The sequence below is a fragment of the Megalopta genalis genome, unplaced genomic scaffold (assembly GCF_051020955.1).
Source record: "Megalopta genalis isolate 19385.01 unplaced genomic scaffold, iyMegGena1_principal scaffold0084, whole genome shotgun sequence".
In the NCBI taxonomy this organism is placed as follows: domain Eukaryota; kingdom Metazoa; phylum Arthropoda; class Insecta; order Hymenoptera; family Halictidae; genus Megalopta; species Megalopta genalis.
Window position 1 is genome coordinate 5,001 of NW_027476153.1, and position 5,769 is coordinate 10,769.

The following is a 5,769-nucleotide window of genomic DNA, read 5'->3' on the forward strand; positions in this document are numbered from 1 at the left end:
AAAAAATTACAAAAATTTATTTTTCCAAATAATCAAAAAAAACCGAAAAATCACAAGAGTAAAGTACCATTATTTTAAACAATATGTCGTTCTAAATGCTTAATCCCTATGTAAAAAAGTTATCTAAGCAAGAATATGTAATTGAAAAAAATTAGAAAAATTTATTTTAGCCGTAAATCGAAAATAATGGGGACACCGGAGCTGTTCGAAGCGCCGAGACGCGCCGCGTACGGCCGAATATTTTCTAAGTCCCAACGTACCGATCAAGAGTAAAGTACCATTTTCCTACATTAGATTTCGTTCTAAATGCTTAATCCCTATGTAAAAACGTTAGTTAAGCAAGAATATCGTATTTTTAAAAAAATCTAATGATAGGATTTCCCAGAAAATTGAAAAAACCGTAAAATGTCAAGAGTAAAGTGCCATTTTCTGACATTAGATTTCGTTCTAAATGCTTAATCCCTATGTAGAAACGTTAGTTAAGCAAGAATATCGTATTTTTAAAAAAATCTAATGATAGGATTTTTCAGAAAATTGAAAAAACCGTAAAATGTCAAGAGTAAAGTGCCCTTATTTTAAACAATGTATCGTTCTAAATGCTTAATCCCTATGTAAAAAAGTTATTTTAGCAGGAATATGTTATTGAAAAAAATTAGAAAAATTTATTTTAGCCGTAAATCGAAAATAATGGGGACACCGGAGCTGTTCGAAGCGCCGAGCGCGCCGCGTACGCCCGAATATTTTCAAAGTCCCAACGTACCGATCAAGAGTAAAGTACCATTTTCCTACATTAGATTTCGTTCTAAATACTTAATCCCTATGTAAAAACGTTAGTTAAGCAAGAATATCGTATTTTTAAAAAAATCTAATGATAGGATTTTCCAGAAAATTGAAAAAACCGAAAAATGTCAAGAGTAAAGTGCCATTTTCTGACATTAGATTTCGTTCTAAATGCTTAATCCCTATGTAGAAACGTTAGTTAAGCAAGAATATCGTATTCTTAAAAAAATCTAATGATAGGATTTTTCAGAAAATTGAAAAAACCGTAAAATGTCAAGAGTAAAGTGCCCTTATTTTAAACAATGTATCGTTCTAAATGCTTAATCCCTATGTAAAAAAGTTATTTAAGCAAGAATATGTTATTGAATAAAATGAGAAAAATTTATTTTAGCCGTAAATCGAAAATAATGGATCGAGCGAATCGGTCGATTGCGCCGAGACGCGCTATGATGCAACAGACGAGCGATTGGAACGCCCGAATATTTTCAAAGTCCCAACGTACCGATCAAGAGTAAAGTACCATTTTCCTACATTAGATTTCGTTCTAAATGCTTAATCCCTATGTAAAAACGTTAGTTAAGCAAGAATATCGTATTTTTAAAAAAATCTAATGATAGGATTTTCCAGAAAATTGAAAAAACCGAAAAATGTCAAGAGTAAAGTGCCATTTTCTGACATTAGATTTCGTTCTAAATGCTTAATCCCTATGTAGAAACGTTAGTTAAGCAAGAATATCGTATTTTTAAAAAAATCTAATGATAGGATTTTTCAGAAAATTGAAAAAACCGTAAAATGTCAAGAGTAAAGTGCCCTTATTTTAAACAATGTATCGTTCTAAATGCTTAATCCCTATGTAAAAAAGTTATTTTAGCAGGAATATGTTATTGAATAAAATGAGAAAAATTTATTTTAGCCGTAAATCGAAAATAATGGATCGAGCGAATCGGTCGATTGCGCCGAGACGCGCTATGATGCAACAGACGAGCGATTGGAACGCCCGAATATTTTCTAAGTGCCAACGTACCGATCAAGAGTAAAGTACCATTTTCCTACATTAGATTTCGTTCTAAATGCTTAATCCCTATGTAAAAACGTTAGTTAAGCAAGAATATCGTATTTTTAAAAAAATCTAATGATAGGATTTCCCAGAAAATTGAAAAAACCGAAAAATGTCAAGAGTAAAGTGCCATTTTCTGACATTAGATTTCGTTCTAAATGCTTAATCCCTATGTAGAAACGTTAGTTAAGCAAGAATATCGTATTTTTAAAAAAATCTAATGATAGGATTTTTCAGAAAATTGAAAAAACCGTAAAATGTCAAGAGTAAAGTGCCCTTATTTTAAACAATGTATCGTTCTAAATGCTTAATCCCTATGTAAAAAAGTTATTTTAGCAGGAATATGTTATTGAAAAAAATTAGAAAAATTTATTTTAGCCGTAAATCGAAAATAATGGATCGAGCGAATCGGTCGATTGCGCCGAGACGCGCTATGATGCAACAGACGAGCGATTGGAACGCCCGAATATTTTCAAAGTCCCAACGTACCGATCAAGAGTAAAGTACCATTTTCCTACATTAGATTTCGTTCTAAATGCTTAATCCCTATGTAAAAACGTTAGTTAAGCAAGAATATCGTATTTTTAAAAAAATCTAATGATAGGATTTCCCAGAAAATTGAAAAAACCGAAAAATGTCAAGAGTAAAGTGCCATTTTCTGACATTAGATTTCGTTCTAAATGCTTAATCCCTATGTAGAAACGTTAGTTAAGCAAGAATATCGTATTTTTAAAAAAATCTAATGATAGGATTTTTCAGAAAATTGAAAAAACCGTAAAATATCAAGAGTAAAGTGCCCTTATTTTAAACAATGTATCGTTCTAAATGCTTAATCCCTATGTAAAACAGTTATTTTAGCAGGAATATGTTATTGAAAAAAATTAGAAAAATTTATTTTAGCCGTAAATCGAAAATAATGGGGACACCGGAGCTGTTCGAAGCGCCGAGCGCGCCGCGTACGCCCGAATATTTTCAAAGTCCCAACGTACCGATCAAGAGTAAAGTACCATTTTCCTACATTAGATTTCGTTCTAAATACTTAATCCCTATGTAAAAACGTTAGTTAAGCAAGAATATCGTATTTTTAAAAAAATCTAATGATAGGATTTTCCAGAAAATTGAAAAAACCGAAAAATGTCAAGAGTAAAGTGCCATTTTCTGACATTAGATTTCGTTCTAAATGCTTAATCCCTATGTAGAAACGTTAGTTATGCAAGATTATCGTATTTTTAAAAAAATCTAATGATAGGATTTTTCAGAAAATTGAAAAAACCGTAAAATGTCAAGAGTAAAGTGCCCTTATTTTAAACATTATATCGTTCTAAATGCTTAATCCCTATGTAAAAAAGTTATCTAAGCAAGAATATGTTATTGAATAAAACGAGAAAAATTTATTTTAGCCGTAAATCGAAAATAATGGGTCGAGCGAATCGGTCGATTGCGCCGAGACGCGCTATGATGCAACAGACGAGCGATTGGAACGCCCGAATATTTTCAAAGTCCCAACGTACCGGTCAAGAGTAAAGTACCATTTTCCTACATTAGATTTCGTTCTAAATGCTTAATCCCTATGTAAAAACGTTAGTTAAGCAAGAATATCGTATTTTTAAAAAAATCTAATGATAGGATTTTCCAGAAAATTGAAAAAACCGAAAAATGTCAAGAGTAAAGTGCCATTTTCTGACATTAGATTTCGTTCTAAATGCTTAATCCCTATGTAGAAACGTTAGTTAAGCAAGAATATCGTATTTTTAAAAAAATCTAATGATAGGATTTTTCAGAAAATTGAAAAAACCGTAAAATGTCAAGAGTAAAGTGCCATTATTTTAAACAATGTATCGTTCTAAATGCTTAATCCCTATGTAAAAAAGTTATTTAAGCAAGAATATGTTATTGAAAAAAATTAGAAAAATTTATTTTAGCCGTAAATCGAAAATAATGGGGACACCGGAGCTGTTCGAAGCGCCGAGACGCGCCGCGTACGGCCGAATATTTTCTAAGTCCCAACGTACCGATCAAGAGTAAAGTACCATTTTCCTACATTAGATTTCGTTCTAAATGCTTAATCCCTATGTAAAAACGTTAGTTAAGCAAGAATATCGTATTTTTAAAAAAATCTAATGATAGGATTTTCCAGAAAATTGAAAAAACCGAAAAATGTCAAGAGTAAAGTGCCATTTTCTGACATTAGATTTCGTTCTAAATGCTTAATCCCTATGTAGAAACGTTAGTTAAGCAAGAATATCGTATTTTTAAAAAAATCTAATGATAGGATTTTTCAGAAAATTGAAAAAACCGTAAAATGTCAAGAGTAAAGTGCCATTATTTTAAACAATGTATCGTTCTAAATGCTTAATCCCTATGTAAAAAAGTTATTTAAGCAAGAATATGTTATTGAAAAAAATTAGAAAAATTTATTTTAGCCGTAAATCGAAAATAATGGGGACACCGGAGCTGTTCGAAGCGCCGAGACGCGCCGCGTACGGCCGAATATTTTCTAAGTCCCAACGTACCGATCAAGAGTAAAGTACCATTTTCCTACATTAGATTTCGTTCTAAATGCTTAATCCCTATGTAAAAACGTTAGTTAAGCAAGAATATCGTATTTTTAAAAAAATCTAATGATAGGATTTCCCAGAAAATTGAAAAAACCGAAAAATGTCAAGAGTAAAGTGCCATTTTCTGACATTAGATTTCGTTCTAAATGCTTAATCCCTATGTAGAAACGTTAGTTAAGCAAGAATATCGTATTTTTAAAAAAATCTAATGATAGGATTTTTCAGAAAATTGAAAAAACCGTAAAATATCAAGAGTAAAGTGCCCTTATTTTAAACAATGTATCGTTCTAAATGCTTAATCCCTATGTAAAACAGTTATTTTAGCAGGAATATGTTATTGAAAAAAATTAGAAAAATTTATTTTAGCCGTAAATCGAAAATAATGGGGACACCGGAGCTGTTCGAAGCGCCGAGCGCGCCGCGTACGCCCGAATATTTTCAAAGTCCCAACGTACCGATCAAGAGTAAAGTACCATTTTCCTACATTAGATTTCGTTCTAAATACTTAATCCCTATGTAAAAACGTTAGTTAAGCAAGAATATCGTATTTTTAAAAAAATCTAATGATAGGATTTTCCAGAAAATTGAAAAAACCGAAAAATGTCAAGAGTAAAGTGCCATTTTCTGACATTAGATTTCGTTCTAAATGCTTAATCCCTATGTAGAAACGTTAGTTATGCAAGATTATCGTATTTTTAAAAAAATCTAATGATAGGATTTTTCAGAAAATTGAAAAAACCGTAAAATGTCAAGAGTAAAGTGCCCTTATTTTAAACATTATATCGTTCTAAATGCTTAATCCCTATGTAAAAAAGTTATCTAAGCAAGAATATGTTATTGAATAAAATGAGAAAAATTTATTTTAGCCGTAAATCGAAAATAATGGGTCGAGCGAATCGGTCGATTGCGCCGAGACGCGCTATGATGCAACAGACGAGCGATTGGAACGCCCGAATATTTTCAAAGTCCCAACGTACCGGTCAAGAGTAAAGTACCATTTTCCTACATTAGATTTCGTTCTAAATGCTTAATCCCTATGTAAAAACGTTAGTTAAGCAAGAATATCGTATTTTAAAAAAAATCTAATGATAGGATTTTCCAGAAAATTGAAAAAACCGAAAAATGTCAAGAGTAAAGTGCCATTTTCTGACATTAGATTTCGTTCTAAATGCTTAATCCCTATGTAGAAACGTTAGTTAAGCAAGAATATCGTATTTTTAAAAAAATCTAATGGTAGGATTTTTCAGAAAATTGAAAAAACCGTAAAATGTCAAGAGTAAAGTGCCCTTATTTTAAACATTATATCGTTCTAAATGCTTAATCCCTATGTAAAAAAGTTATCTAAGCAAGAATATGTTATTGAATAAAATGAGA